Here is a 17,260-nt window from a genome sequence, read left to right as displayed (position 1 = left end):
GCGAAATACCGCTGTAGTACGGTAGTATTTCGCGTATTTTATACACGTATTTTAGTTATTTTTTACGTAAAGAGGGCCTGGTGGAATAACGGGTATATTAAAGTTAAATTATAAAAAAGTATACATTTAAAGTTGAATCAGAAATTGATAAATGTATACAGGAATAGACGCCCGGTAAAGGGCCACCATAAATACCTTTATCACTTAGTCTGAGTTGCACCACCTAACTTTGACCGTAACTATAACGATTTGTATGGAGTTTGACTAATTTTTGACGTTTGTCAAAGTTAAAGTAAGATGGTGCAACCCAGCCTTATTCTTTTACTACTTAATTACTGCGTAGCTTCAACATTCATGTACCGTATACAGTTGCAATTCCTAATAAATTCAACATAGTTATTTTGTGATTATACATACAAAGGCGGAGTCGTGGTAAGTAAAAGGTTAATATTAACCAATAAGTTTACCATGTAGTCATTATTTCTGTTTGCGGTTCTGTATACTAATTATTAAAATTGAAACGTTAAATTAAACATTTAATCAATGCATCATTAAGCACTCTGTTTACTCACTTAATGAATTTAAATTTACTTTTCATCCTGGGAATTAGTGTTTTAATATCGAATTACGTCTAAAAGGGCAACTGCGTTGGTTACATAATTGAGTGGTGGCTTTGCTATACCTTCGTATTCATTAAATCTAATGAATTTGTTTTTGTTTTGCCGAAATAAATGTTGTGATCGTGTTAGAATCGGGTTAAGTAGTAAAACAAAATTAAAGGCATATTCACAAAATCAATGTAAAAATAGATAAATGATAGTTTGTAGATATTTCAGAACGTATAAATTATGTTTAAAGTTCACGAGAATTACTATCAGATAAATTGTTTCTCACTTTAACGTGGTTTAACAGTGTAGTATAAATAAAAATACATTGTACTCTTATTATCATTTACACTCCGTAGCAAATAATGATTTATTTTGTAGTTATAGTTAATATTAAATGAATTGAGAATTGAATACAAATCAATTTTACACGGCTCGGTATACATAAAGTTTTATTAATAACTACTAAATTAGAAATGTAATCTGTATAACAATATCTGTAATGAAAAGATCCGAAGTTTTATACGGTATTAACGGTAACTAAAGCACAAAGTAAAGAAAAACACGTGAATCTCGACTGCACAAAAGTAAAACTCGTTTAAACAAAAATTGCGCAACTTTAACCCCAAATTGGTCATTGTTCTTTGCGAATTAGTAACGTGCAGCGTTCGCGGGACGGTTTATCCCGGAATGCATTACATAACGTAGCCGCATCCCCTGGGTCTGCCCAATGTCAAGCAAAAAGAGGATTTGCCTGGGTTAAGTCCTATGTTGTTCTAACTAAAATTTATGATACTGCTCTTCGCGCACGAGCGTTTTTCTGTTTTAGTCTTGAATAAAAACCACACGTAATGTGGAAATAAAACCCGATTGTACCACCAGGAAAACGAATTTATTATTTTCACTCTCCTTTGTGGGCTATGGACTGGAGTATAATTTTAAAACATTCGCTTTGTTTGATACGCGTGGGTGTGGATATATGACAATGAAAAAGGTTTGCTAAATGTTGGTTTATGTACCGGTAATGGAAATTACGTTGTCACGCGAAAAATATTTCTAGCATGGAGTTAAATGAGATGATTCAATACATTAACCAAACAAAATGTTAGTTACATTTCTCTTTTATTGGTACTGCGAGTGTTATATCGATGATTTTTTTAAAGATTATTAGCAATTTGCACAAATTACTAATAGTCCCGTTAGCCCCTCGTATTAATCTAAATAAACTTGTGTAGGAATATGTATTAAATTAAAATTGTGTTGTTGGGATAAAAACAGTTAAATATGTTTTATGTTCATGGCCATAATAAACAATACAGTTATTTATTTAAAACACATTAAACATTAATTTTCAAACTCAGCTTAAAAAAGTCTTCGCTTAGAATGAGTTTTTTTTTCTTTTTTGATGCTACATTAAGTAAAAATTTGTTGGGCAACAGTGACCGCCATTCATATAAGAAACCACGCATGAGGCTCGTCGGGGAATGAGTGGCTCGCCCTGATAAGTGTATTCCACGAGATTGAAATATTTTGGGCAGAACAAGGGTTAAATAAGCGGCTAATAAAACTCTTTTGTGGCATTAAAATAATTACAGGTCGCAATTTTAAAGTTAAAATTATGAAGATTGTTACCAAACTGCGTAAAAGCCCTAAAAACGTTTCTATTATACGCGATTTCAGAATTTAACTTTTAATATGAATTTTGAACTTTGAACGTAACGTTTAGATAATTATAATTAAACCACACGAATAACATTTGTATTAAAAGCACCTGCGAATAATAAAATAAAAATATTAGATTCGTTCTAACTACTTTAAATTTCATAATGTAATAATTACCGCGCACTACTCAGGATTACTTTAAGCAGAATATACTCGTAAATAACAATGTTCAGAAAATTTCATTGGATTTTTAAAGGTATCCACTCCATTCAGCCTTAGTTCCAATTATCTTTAAAACAGTGTATGAATGATACGAAATTTCATGATTAGGTACTTACGGAATCGAATGTTAAGTATACAATCTGTATTTAAAAATATTTTCGTCATTTTGGAAAAATAATAAGTCTTGTATTGGAATTTGATGACATGCATGTTGGATATTGAGTGAGTGACAAACAATAGGAAATTGGTTGTCAATGATTTCCCTTTACAAAAAAGAGCCTTTTGTTCTTTGTCGGAAAACGAGTGGCAGTGATAAAATATTCTATAGGATAGCACCGTTCGCGAAAGGGTTAAAGCAGTTATACGGGTTACACGGGCCCGGTTGCAGAACGAATGAAAAATAGGATTGAGAATTTCAGTTTTCCGTATCACGTTTTGTACACATTGCTTGCGGCTATTTCAAGTTAGTCTTTCCGAATACACAGGTAATAGTTGATGTTCAAATAAAAGTGTATGAAAACAAATAGCAACTTCTTTTTCTTTCTCAGTAGGGTTTATATTTTTCGCAATAAAAGAAAATTCCAAACATTTTTATGGAACGAAGAATATTCCAATAACAGAACCAGGTCTGGTAAACATCAGCAGGTTATGCACCGTCTTTCTCGCTATCTTTAGACATTCATGACATTTCCCAGGTTCGATGTCGACGACATATTTAAACGGGTTCCAATGGATCGAGTCTGGGCATGTTGAAGAGACGAAGTTGGCAGTAATCCGTGGAATATGACAGAAATTACTTTAGTAAAAGCATTAGCTTATTCATTTTGAAACCGTCGTCTGGGGAGATTTATATCTGGCCATAAATTCTGCTGTAGGGTGATACCATGAACACTTATTGTCACTGTATGATTTTTAGAAAATGCTAATTTTAGAAATGAAAGCCATGAAGAAATAGCTGTATAGTGAATGTGAACACTAACACAATTTCACATGCATTCACTAAAAGGAACGCTCGTAAATTCCCAAATCTCCATTAAGTTTCTGTTGACGTAAAACAAAATAAAACACCCGAAACTGAGGAAAACGAATACAAAGAATATCAAAACCCATTCCAAAAGGTTTACATGAACTTATAAGTTGCGGAGATTCGCTCAAGGGATACTTTATTTTTGGAAGTTAAACGCCCGCTCGGCCATCGCGGAATCCAGCTGACCAACCCTTGTATCTTATTTACATAAGTGATTTTATATTATTCTAAGTAATTTTAAATGGAAAATACTCACCCTTTTCCATGCGGCTCCGTTCGTGTGGAATATGATAAAAAGAAAATGTATCTTAAGTACCTTTCATATGAAAAAAAAATTCTCAATAGATTAAAGTTTTTGTTATGTAAATCGCAGAATTGCTAAAACCAAGTGGCAGTGGGTGGGGCACATAGCTCGTAGAGACGATGGCCGTTGGGGCAGAAAAGTTCTCGAGTGGCGACCACGGGCTGGAAGACGTAGCGTGGGCAGGCCTCCTACTAGGTGGACTGACGATCTCGTAAAGGTCGCGGGAAGAGCCTGGATGCGGGCAGCGCAGGACCGTGCATTGTGGAAAACCTTGAAGGAGGCCTTTGTCCAGCAGTGGACGTCATTTGGCTGAAACGAACGAACGAACGATGTAAATCATATACCTACCTACTTATCCCTACTCTTCTTCTATTTTAGAATACTCGCTTGTGTTAGTCATCACTAAAGAAGGTAGACTGAAATAACATCATAGAATAACTGAAATACATGGTTTGTTCTAACCTTAGTACCATTAAGTATGAAGAGTCTAATGACTATTGTAATAATTCTAGAAATGTAGAAGTATCTGAGAATCTTGCTCTATCTATTCGAATTCGGACATTCGAATCAACTAGGTATAAAGAGCTACGAGTACAATAAAACACCCCGCTCTCAACAGAACAACTTAATGAAATTCTCAATCATTATTCAAAAGTAAAGCTCTAAGTCTTAGAAATTGGAATGAAATCTGAGGATTACAATAGCTTCTAACAAAATAAGATATCTGAATAAATCTAGAACGAATTCCTACCAGTATGGATAGGGATTAAATAATTTGACCAGTGCACAAAAGATTTTCAGCACAACTACGTACAATCTGAGAACTATATGAAAACTGTGTCAGTTTTTGAACCTACGAGTAATTCGATATTTGTAGGAAGTTTAAAATAGCAAGAAAATATTTTACGCTTACCTACCGGAACAGATGAAATTGAAATAAACTGTAATTTTAAACATTTTTGCGGCTAAAACTGTAATCTGTTTTTTGTGTACAAGTATTAACTTTTCGGTAAGCTACATTAAAATGTGTAATACTTCAAATATTTCGTTTATTTGAACATGTAACGAAAATCATTAGGCTTGCCAGTAAAGAATTAGTAAAATTTTATAAAACATCTGCAGAGTTTTTTTGTGACTTATTAATAAAATTCAACCACTACTTTCGTTTATAGGTAAAATTCACACAATGTCACTAGTTTTGTAGCTATTATTTTAACAACAATGTCAATGGCCATAAAAACAGCGTTTACTAAGTGAACTTTTTATGGCTTGTTGTCTGTTAGGTTTAACATTTCTTCAAACTCAGTGGGTACAACAACAGAGGTCTATTTAATCCGATTTACGACTTAATTTTTAAATTCGTTAATTACTTTCTCCTCTACAGGGAAAACTCGGCAAGAACCCCGTGCCTGGTTAATATTTGTCCGGGTTTCCTCAATTCTGACTGATGGCAATTTAATTGCATTATGCAAATCCCATTGTTTCTTCTTTGGGGATTATTTTCTTTTTACTTTTACTGTGGCTGCGGCTTTGTAAGTTCTGGGTGTGATGTTAACGATGGTCCTTTTGAAATCGTAATTGAAATACGAAGTAAGTTTAATGCAGTCTATACACCAAAGCCGCCAACTCGAGTCGCCGATTTTTGACATGTTGTCAAAAGTCATAGAAAGTACAAATCATTGATACGATTATAGTTCCAAAATACTGGACTGTCCTGTCGATGACATTGACAGTGGGGCGCCACCGTCAATACCGGATCGCTGGTTCAGATTTTTGCCATGTTGGAAACCATATAGTTGAACGATGGTAGCGCCCCCCTGTCATTGAGTTTGGTGGGACAGTTCAGCGTGGCTCATCTATATTTTACTGTCACGTCGGGCTTAACGCTTGTCAGTATCTGAGGTAAATGAGCGGCATTGGAGGGTATTTTTGAGACGTCAAAAGTCAGCTATGTTTCAGATTTGTATCATAGATGTCCTGTGATGGCAGTGAAGTGTTGTTGTTGTGAATAAATAAATAAATAAATAATACGAGTATGTCAAGGTCACCCCTCCCATGCCGCTCCCATACCTCAGGCACTGACTGAGTTAGGCCTAATTCACACGAGAGCTTTTTTAACGTCCGTTAAAAAAGCGTTCAAATAGAACATATGCATACCCAAGTACGTGTTCACACGTCGGCGCTTTTAAAACGCGACGCTTTTTTATCGAGCAGTGTTGCATTTTCAACGCAGAGCGTTGGGAATAGGCNAACATATGCATACCCAAGTACGTGTTCACACGTCGGCGCTTTTAAAACGCGACGCTTTTTTATCGAGCAGTGTTGCATTTTCAACGCAGAGCGTTGGGAATAGGCTTGGGTATGCATATTATGTTCTATTTGAACGCTTTTTTAACGGACGTTAAAAAAGCTCTCGTGTGAATTAGGCCTTAAGCCTAGTGTGTAGAGTTCTCATGTAAACTTAGTACTTAATTAACGCGATCACACACAATCTCGTAATAAGTTTAAACAAGTTTTCCAGCATTTCTGAAAATATGACTTGAAATGCAACGCAAAAGTTTTGCAACATATTTTGGGAACTAAACTTGCAATGTAATTAACTTAAAGCTTATTTAAAAGGATGCTCGTGCTCGTTAAAATTATGATACCAAGAGAGAATGTTCAGTAAAAATATGGCGATTGCGACGCTTTCTATAAAGTAAAAAAAAAATAGAATTTATGAAACGGATGCCAGGAAATACAACATACATTTATTGAAGTCTTAGGAAATAATGCACAGGAACTATACCCAATGGGCACGCTAGCTCGAGCTTGTTAGGTGACATCTTGTATCTAGTGATACGGTAAAGGATATGTATCAAAGGTAGTGTTGTTATTTAATGTAAGCCATAGGTTTAAAATGTTTATAAAAACGAACATTTTAGTACTTAGGTTACTTAGTAAGTAGGTACTTTTTAAGTACTAAAAATTTATAACTTTTCCATCTCAAAAACTCCCTACCCCTGCCATGCAGGTACAACGTTTCACGAAGCCTAGTGTGAACGAGACTCTACGGAATATTCATAGCAGCACAAAAAGTCGTGTAGCCGCAATCTAACGTGTACATTATCACATTAACGTTACGAAAAACAAACAAATACATTGATATTTATGCAAACGAAGCCAAGGGCCCAGCTATTAAGCTATAAATCTAAATATATTTGGGCAATGAGCACTTTATATTTAACTTGTATCAAAAGGAAGGTCGACGGTAACTAATGACTCTGGAACTCGTTTCTCTTATTATTGTTTAATTAAATTCCTAACTGTTCCGAATCCCTTTGCAATAACAGCAATTAATAATACTAGCTCATTCTTCGTTCGCGGGTCATAAATTATTTAGCAACTATACAGCTGACAACCTAACTAAGGGCCATTACCATTATAAGTTGTCGTTATTACATTTTAAAAAAGTATGTAGATAAAAAATATATTTTATTGCTATTATTTTCTCCGTGTTAGGTACTTTTTGTTATGAAATTTCATGTAATAAGTATTTTCATTATTCTCTCACTATGAAATATAAAAAAGTCTGCTTATTTATTGCCATTAAGGCGGAACAAAGTTCGCCGGGTCAGCTAGTGTATAGATAAACATTTTACTTGCAAAATAGCACGTTTAGCTTGATGTGCCTCTGGCAGTACATGTCATCTAGCCACCTAGCCCAGTTTGCACCACAGATAACTATACATACATATGTATGTTTGCACCTGACGCTACAGACAGACAACAACACTACGAGTACATTGCAGCAGCTGCGTTCGTGGATTCAAATGCCGGAGGGAGCTAACATGTCATACTAATGTTGCTCGTGCATTGAAACATTGATACCTAAGTAGGTATTATGATGAAAAAGATACCTATTCTTACGTAAATATAACTGGTAACTTATCAGTAGGTACTTGTCATATTTTTGTCTCGAACTGCTGAGGGCCCAGAAGGTAAGGAGACATTCATCTAAATAGCCTCTTAAGGGCTACCTTTTTATCTATTTTTTGATGTTCATAAGAGTCCAAACTAAATAAGTTAGTTCACTTAATACGGTATAATAAAACCTTGAATCTAATATTACGAGTAATTGCTTACAAAAGCCAAAGTTATATCGTTGTAAAGTTAATACGGCCATACAAGTCTTAATTTGACCTTTCTCGCTACGAGACCTTAGAACAGAGGAAGTCGCGTGGCGTCGCTCAGTATAACATGTGATTACTTCAGAACTTCTTGTAGGTTTGAACGGAATATATTTTTTTTGAGCAAAGTACTTATAAATTATATTTTACGGTAAAATATTTATTGATTATGCATATTTATAGCACAATTGATTCGAGAGAGTATGGACAAATAAAAGCTACTTTAGCTTGCCGTGTCGTGGGTTCGATTTGCACCATAGTATAGTAATTTGATTATGTAAGCTCCTATTTTAAAAAAATGTTTGAGATGCGACTCACTCTTAACGCTAACTACTTATTCCAAAGGCTGTAATCCCCTCTGTGATCAGTTAAAGCTACCTGCAGCATCGAAGAGGCAAACTTTTATCGTTTAAGAAAAAAAAGAAGTCTAAATAAGTTCACTAGCAGTGAAAATGCCAAGAAGCTGACACAACTCTCGTCTATTTTAATTATTCCCTCTTCGGTGCTAGTTTGATGTAAAATGATAATCATACATAGGTACGACTAAGGCTGAGTTGCACTATCTTAATTTAACTTTAACAAACGTCAGAAATATGTCGAAATCCATACAAAAATCACCGGTTATTGTTATAGTTACGGTAAGTTGGTGCAACCGAGCCTAAGAATCGGCGGTTAAAACATGAAAGCACAGATAACAGCACATCAGACATTTAAGTTGTAAAATGTAACAGCACCTGTTTCCACTACAAAAGATGATACTTTTGCTTGATGACTTTGATCAACATCGAAAAGATCGTCATTACAATCAACTAATTGCAGTATGTTCAGCAAATTTCTCATAGCAATTTACTTGTTGCGAGACAAATATGTTACGGAACCATTAATTTCTTATGTCACCAGCCCAGAGAGTAGGTAGTGCAAGCAAAAATGTGCTTTATATCTATTTGACAAAAGTAGATATTGGCTTTATTTATTACATTACTGTTACAAATTATCAGGGGTAAAGCGAAATTGTTATAACAACACCTTAGTTAGGGTGAAATCAAACACTAGCCGTGCAATTTATTGAGCTTGAAGGTGGAGTATAAATGTATCCATGTTAGTACACAAAAGCATTTAAAATTTTTTGGCTACTGGCTTTAGCCAGTATAGCTTATTTAACCTTAACCTAGTGTACATAAAGTTTAAAATATGATGGCAAAAATGGAGGCATCGGCAAAAAGGGTTCGGGTTTTCTGGTCATCGGCGCATAACATTGACTTGACAGATTCCTTTTCGAGGAAAACTGGTTTATAATGCCTTAGCTTGCAGAATTTTAAAGAGAACCCAAGTCAACATATCGACAAGTGAATGCCCACTTTATTATAGTTATGTCCGTTTGGTGCAAGATAAATCCATCAAGAAATCGACTTGCCGTGGTGGACACGATCGTATTTAAAATTTAAGACACTTAACATTCTTAAATTTTCAATAAGAGGAATTTGCAATAACTTACTAGAATAAAGCTTTGATGCTCATAAAACGTGTCTTAATAATTACTAGCACTTTACTGTCAAATAAGGCTCCCCTTCATTGTTAAAATAACTCATTGTTAAATTAACAAAATGTAAACTATTAGTTAAAAAATTTACTAAAAGTCAAGCTCACCATTGTTCGAAAAACATTTTATTCCGATACAACCACTTGTCATTTGACATCTGTCAAATTTGACTATCGGTTATTTTTTTTTAATTTAACCATTAGTTTTTTTTAGTTTTAAAAAACATGTTCTGATAAATTAAACACTTGTCATTTGACATCTGTTAGACTATTGGTTAATTTAACTGCGAATCAAAAAACTGAGCCTAGCGAGTTAAATATATGATAAAAAAACAGACGCGTGAACCTACTTCACTAACTCAAATCATTATATTCCCAATTTTGAGGCAGCCCTTGCATAATAAAATTTCCGTGTAAACCGTCACACGCGTGCCGGCATCGTCCTACATCAAAGACCACGCCTAAGGCCCGGTTTCTACCAAATGCGGAGACGAGAGATGTGTGGCGAAGCTGGCAGGCTATTTCCACCAAAGCGGAGCTGAGAACGTAGCGGTGCGGAGACGAGAAGAGATGTGTGAGCTGTGCGTAGCTGTCACCTGGCAGCAGGGTTGCCAACTCTACGTATTTTTACGTAGATCTACGTATTTTAAGCCTTCCTTGCAAACCTACGAACTTTAGTCCCAGAATCTACGTATTTTCTATCAAATTTGCAAAATAGGCTGAATGGGCATCGTTTCCTTTACTTTCGCGAAAAAGTTCGATCATGGTTCCGATCACGGTTATTTGGCATGTGGCAAAAGTCGGAACTAATGTTATTTTGACATTTCCCCATAGAAAAAATGCTGTACAGCGCCCCCCTGTAAATGTCACTGACGCTATAAAAATATTTCGAACTAAGATTGTGCTAAGATTTCGAAGGTGTTGTTGTGTTGTATTACGATATTTTTCAACTTCCTTCCTTCTTTCCAACAAATATAATTATGTATAAATTTAATTTGTCTGAAAATGATACACAATAAAAGTGTACTTTACTACTTTTAGGGTAATATAAATTGTCGTTTTATTTCTTTTACCTACCCCTACTCTCTTCATTTCACTCAGAAAAAAAAGTACGTAGATCTACGTATTTTCTATATGGAAATTGTACCATTTCTACGTAATTTTCTAATCTGTCCTACGACTTTTTCAAAATCCGAGTTGGCAACACTGCCTGGCAGTCTAATGCTATTTATGAAACACCGCATCGCTCGGCACATCTCCACACCGCTACGCTCTCGTCCTTCCCCAGCGGTCGTCAGATCTACGAGCTATATGCCCTGCCCACTGCCACTTCATTTTAGCGATTCTGCGGGCTATGTCAGTCACTCTGGTTCTCCTACGGATCTCCTCATTTCTGATTCACGCAGAAGAAATAATTAAACATTTTTAAAAGGATTATTATTAACGATTTGTTAAAAAGAAAATAATCTTCCCCTTTTATCCAGAGAAGATTTAATTGTGTAAAAATAGGTTCACTACTGATCATCACAGGAATCCGAACTAGCAATTGAGATGGCGAAATCTTTGGGCTATTTACTGCTTTGTTTCAGTAAGACTGATTCATGTACATTAATGCATTGTCAGAGCTTGAATTTATTACCATCGATGTAAGTACGCCCATTCGTTAAATAAATAGGCAGAAAAATGCGCCGCTCTTAAGACGACGAGCGAAATGTTTTTCAGGTGCATTATCATCTAATAGCTTTTCTTTGTGATGTTTGTACTACATAACATCAGATTATACATTGTTGTTGCAAAATTATCTCTATTACGACAGAATAAGGTGCAATAGTGTTAAGCTGTCTGTATAAGACATTTTACCGGCGTCCTTCAATTAACTAGAGCTCTCGCCTCAAGGCTGGGAACTCAAAGGTGTTTTAATTCCTAAGTACCTTCGATACTTCGTTAAGGAAATCGATTGACTCCCTAAACATTGTGGTTATTTTTCATTAAATTAGTGCCTTTAACGTCGCTTTATAATTTTTGTGTTCGCATTAAACTTCAGACGTATAAAATATTTCCTATAATGACTTATGCCCGTTTCCCTATAATTATTCAATCCTAATCCACATCCGGATTTCAACTGTCTTTGAATCTGTTTTACACTTTAATATTGTTTAAATTGTCTTTTAATTTTATAAACATAAACCGTAGATATTCTAATCTTAGAAAACCTGCATTACTCGATAAGTTAAGTAAGTATTACTGGATTATACATATAAAGAATGTGTCTACACAAAGAGTTATAAAATGATGTGGCTCAAAAACACCTGTTCAATAAGTATTCAATGGAAATGAGTTCACGTTTGATCTCATTCTAATTTGTTGATGAGTAAAGATAATGGGATCAAAGATGATAAGATTGAAATGTTTTCCTCACAAATAAAATAATTTTACGTAGAAAAAATATTCCTTTCGCATTCATAATAATTCACGAAGCACTTAGCTCTACCCACTTTCATCCTATTACTATAACTTTATTATTAGATTACTATAACTTTCGTGTTTCATCTACGTCTAATAGAATTCGGAATGCTAATAATTTTATTCGTGAAGGAGCACTTAACGTTATCAAGAGACTACGACCTACCGTTGTACCTGAATTACGTATAACCTGATCAGTCTGCCGACGTAATAGCGTAAGCAAGGCTGGTGCACCCTAATAAATATGGTTACCTTGTTACGTAATGATATACCTATCTGAATATGGATGCGACGCAGTGGAGAGCCCTTACGAGCGTGTACACCAACCTGTTATGTCGCTATTATTACTGTTCACGTTGTGATGTTATGAAAACCTTGCTAAGCTCATAATTTTGATGACTCTTCCTAACTTTATTAATGTTTTCTCATCATCATCAGGCCATTTAGTCTCTACTGCAGGAGCAAAACCCTCTATAGTTTACCATATTCAAATGCAGGATTTAGCCTACACTTCCCACGTGTCTTGTAGTCTTAAAACTAATACAATACATTTCAACAAGTAGAATTTCCCTGGTTGCATCAAAGAACGTTATTAGCTGCGTATATACGGCACAGAATCGGACTCACAATAGTGCCATCACTGAGCCTTACACACACAAACCTAATGAATAAATATCTTAGGGCACGACTGTGGGCAGTAGTCAGAAGCAGACTACAAAGCACTATCCTGTCAATCCTTTGAGATCTCGGCCGCACTACGGTCACATCGAATGGCAATCTCGTCAGTTAGGTAAGGCTTAAGCGATGGTCAACAATATACCTGGGAATCTACAGTGTGGCGGACGTGACCGATACGTTAAATGTCTAACAGGAAATTCCATGTCTCCATAACGTGCAATGACGATAGCTTTGAGGTTTGGCTGAACAGACAATGTTTAATCTGAATAGTGCTGCCAAAGACGTAATGCGATAAGATGGTCGTAGAACATTTTTTTATTGAATTTGTGCGTGGAAATCTGGAAAATTCACCATAATTATTTAGGTACACATAATTCATTTTGTTTTAATTTTCATCGCAGTTATTCAGTATACAAGAATTTCAAGGACATTACAAAATACGTACTAACTACGGTTCATCAATTCACAACGGGGTACATGTTCCCGGGATAATATTATGTAACGTATGAAATTCAGCAACAATGTAGTTTTATGAAACTATGTGAGGGCTGACCTGTTTTAATCCGATGTTATGTTTCGCTTTCCGAAATTTATTATTTATATTTATACCAACTACTTCATAAGTAATAAAGAACCAAACAAATGAAAACCCCGCGAGTTGTTTATTTAGTAACAGAAAAACTCAACCCCTGTTCAAAACACCATTATTTATGACACATAATTTATTATTAGCTCTGTTCGACAGGGCGTCAGTCTTTTATACAAGAAAAAACATTTTCTTTGTAAAAAATATTTTCACACTTCAATCTTTGTCATTGGTACATCAATAACTAACATAAATCGAATACTGAAACACAATAAGAAGTAAGATTGAAATACACATGCCAATGGGATACTTGAAGCTTTAACACTGTGGCGTATAATGTACTCGTAATGCGTTCTATTTTGCTACAAAATAGCTGACCCGGAGAACTTCGTACCTTCCGCATAAATATTTATCAAAAATGATGTAAAAAGATAGTGAAAGAATTTTTCAAATCTGTCCAGTACTATCGGAGCCTATTCAATACAAACAAACGAACAATAAAATCTTTCCTTTTTAATAACATAAGAAGTAAGGTAGGTAAGATATAAGATAAGATGGTTGTCGCCTATTTTTATTTTTCTGCTGAATAGTCATCTCTCATAGTGTCAACCCTAGCTGCTATCGAACTTGCTTTTCCTTTTAATTGACCACACAACTTTGCGATAGCCCTGGGAACTCGTGTACAAGCAAACATGATGTAGCAACTAGCACGAGGCTTCCATACGTCGTCGTAGGTACACTAGTTTTCACCTGCAGGGCTAAGATGCGCGCCGTGATAAACTGCTATCGCGGCGTTATATCGATTTTGACGTCACTATATCGTTTTATCTACCGGCGCTAACATGGCACCCCGAAAATTATCATGTCATCTGTCAAAATGTGATAGTGATAGATTTGTTTTTTTTTTGTGATAAACCTGGCAAGCCCTAACATGAAGCGCTAACTATATCATATTTTGACATCACGATAGGATAGGATGTGGTGTTTTTATCGTCCTCGATCCTTGCCCACGATAGCAAGACGATAGGAGATTAACTTTTTTGCAAGCTACTTTAACTCTATTTATTTATCATTTATAATGGTAAATGACATTTTACGACTAATTTGAGGCTAGTAAAATTCAAAGAAAGGAATCTAACACCTTTGTGATACTTTTACTTCTAGGTGGAGATTGAGTTCTAGTTCAAGAGTTTATCAGTGTGAGGCGAATCTTGCGACAGTTTATAATCGCTAGCTGCAAAACCTTAGTGCTCCCACAGTCCCACCCACATATTAATTATTACACTACCTACCTTGTAAAATAACCATTACTTACCTACTTAGGTAGGCAGTCAACAGTACATCAGACAATACATATTAAGTTGCAAATGTCGTGAGATACCCCACAGTGTTTAGCTTGATTTAAGTACCTACTGTCATCTGTACATAATCTTGTAAAATTATTGAAAATGGGGCGGAATGTGGTGACCGAGCTTCTTGTGTCTACATCAAACAGTGGCAAGGTCATTGTCAGAAATTAGCATTGGGTGGGATGTGTAATCAAACTTGCTATAATAACAATGAGAATAAATGAATTTTACTAATTTTATAACTTGATGGTGATACCATACATACATTCCACATTACTATCAATCTAATTCCTCCATGTGGTCTTTTTTAAGGGCTTTAATGTGACAGGATGATAATCTTGTACAATTTATTCCATTATAATAAATTCATCATCATCTCAGCCATAGGACGTCCACTGCTGAACTTAGGCCTCCCCCAATGCTTTCCATGTTGCCCGATGGGGCAGCAAGGTTCTGGGGTGGAGGCCGGGTACCGGAATACGCAGCGTGGGACGTCCACCCACAAGGTGGACCGACGACATCATAATGGTAGCAGAAAGGCGCTGGACGCAGGCAATAAATTCATTATTGCAGTGTAATTTCAAAATAATTCAACCATTATTTACAAAATCTTTATTTGGAAAACTTTTGTTTTACAATAGCTATTTATAATTTCAAATACAAACAGAATTCCATGAATTGGTTAGCCTAGCCAGTACCCTTGAAGTTTTTCTTGCTGATTGTTATTGTAAATTTTCATGATAGTGAGCAAGACTTGATTATGTCTGCTTTAGAATGAAATAATCACTCATAATCCCACACTTCTTCATCCACTGTCTGAAAAAAGAAAGAATATTATTTAAACACAATTATAAATATTACAATTACATAAACAGTTCATAAATAGAAACATTTACTTAATCCTATTTGTATTTTAAGTTTACATACAAAATATTGATCACAGTATTATTACACGGTGAAAGAACTATGTGAAATAAATATAGGAAAGAAGGTGAAAGCTTATTTGTAGGAATAAAGATATTTTTCCTTTTCTCCGGTGCTGTTACTTATGAAAATCAAGATCTGCGGAGTATAGCTAATATTTTAGACTTTAGGTACTTACTTTGCTACTTATGAGTGTAACTTTATTTCTCAAATCTCAATAAACTTTCTGACTGCTTCATGTAAGTTGAATAATTACTGTAAACCTCGCATTATGGGGTAGGTAGTGGAGTTCGGTTATTCTGTTAATTTTGAAGACTTCATTCTTTAATACTATCGGTATGATTAGGAATTCTTCATTGTTTTTCTTTAACTTGGTTATCTCTTCGTTTGATATTTTCCGTACTTTAGAAATATTAAAAATAAGACTGGAAACATAAAAATACAATTTTAAAAACACAAACAAATACAATCAAGCAGTCATGTAGGTAATGTCAACAAAATTGACATAACTTTTTTTTAATGACGTTCTCACTGCTTTAAGATATGTGTTTTTAGCCGAATTAGTAGCAGAAATGGCCTACTGTAGGCCTAAGATGCGCGCATCGACAATGACATGATAATATGATAAGACAATTTTCGATCACGTAGATAATTTTATCATTTTCCCTAACATGGGACCATCGATAGAAAAGTCTATCGACCGCTATCGCGTGATAACCGAATTGTTGCCATATTAAGAAAAAATTGCGTTATTATGTTGGCCAACCTTGAAATATTTTAGTTCATTCGTTCAATCTCGTTCATTTCTGCTACTAATTCGGCTAAAAACACATATCTTAAAGCAGTGAGAACGTCATTAACCTTTAACTGGTGACCTGCCCGTCTCTCAGACACCGCGTTTCGTTTTTTTTATTTATCTCCCCGCCTTTTTGTCGCTTCTCCCCGTGCCTTTTGGTACCTTCCGCGTTTGCCATACACTTTCGCTCAGTAGGGGGCGCACCAGCTCAGGGTCTCCTGTGTTGCCTGTGTGCAGCTTTCGCCGTCTCACAGACGTCAGGTCAGTGCTAATGTGTATTTTACCTATGTGTCTGTTGTTCGTCACCTCACAGTTAGTTTACACAACTTCATAGTGTTTGAGGAACGTCACAGCGGTGGTAATGTATTGTTATTATCTTTTATAGAATGTCTCACGATAAATAAACGAGGTCTGTCAAAAGAAGGAGGGTTCTTAGTCAGCGAGGTATAATACAGGAGCTTCTAACAGAGAGCGACGACGAGTGTAGTAGTTTTGACGACGATATAGGCGATCCTGACTTCGTTTTAGAAAGTCTGCATGTTACCAAATCTGAGCAATCTGGAGATGAAATCAACACCTCCACCATTGAATAACAGTGTCCTGACGAAATAGGAGGGGTTGATGGATGAGGTGGAACAAAGTGTTTCAACTATTCAACATCCTTATTGGCCTATGTATAATCATATTCTATAGCTTAGCTCAGTCGATATTTTTCAGGAATAAATTCTTACGTCTTAAACAGTGATTGCGACAATACTAACAAGGTAACTAGGGGCAGCTTCTTATTATCATTGGATAGCTCTTTAGTTATACCTCAATTGAAACTCGTGACTTATAATGACTACCCTACCCCGCGAGCTGCGTTCAGTTGATGTTGATGAATTACCACCTAGACCAACTTCTGCCTCGTCCCAAAACCATTCTGGGGTTAAAAGA

The 17,260-nt window shown here is 35.6% G+C and overlaps 1 protein-coding gene and 1 long non-coding RNA gene across 2 annotated transcripts in view; both read right to left on the bottom strand.

Moving 5' to 3' along the window:
* LOC114354133 (putative dipeptidase MGYG_00085) overlaps positions 1-17,260 on the bottom strand; it is a gene marked incomplete at its 3' end in the record, with an annotated part of 129,822 nt that overhangs the window by 91,322 nt on the left and 21,240 nt on the right. The gene's annotated exons all lie outside the window — the stretch shown is intronic.
* On the bottom strand, positions 15,202-16,026 carry LOC114354131 (uncharacterized). Its single transcript, XR_003655985.1, has 2 exons — positions 15,707-16,026; positions 15,202-15,420 (listed from the first exon to the last, which is right to left on the bottom strand). It is a non-coding gene; the product is annotated as an uncharacterized LOC114354131 (long non-coding RNA).

This window comes from Ostrinia furnacalis, unplaced genomic scaffold (genome assembly GCF_004193835.3).
Source record: "Ostrinia furnacalis isolate ACB-3 unplaced genomic scaffold, ASM419383v2 OfSCF1919, whole genome shotgun sequence".
NCBI lineage: Eukaryota > Metazoa > Arthropoda > Insecta > Lepidoptera > Crambidae > Ostrinia > Ostrinia furnacalis.
The sequence above is the reverse complement of the archived record's forward strand: the minus strand, read 5'-3'. Positions and strand labels throughout refer to the sequence as shown.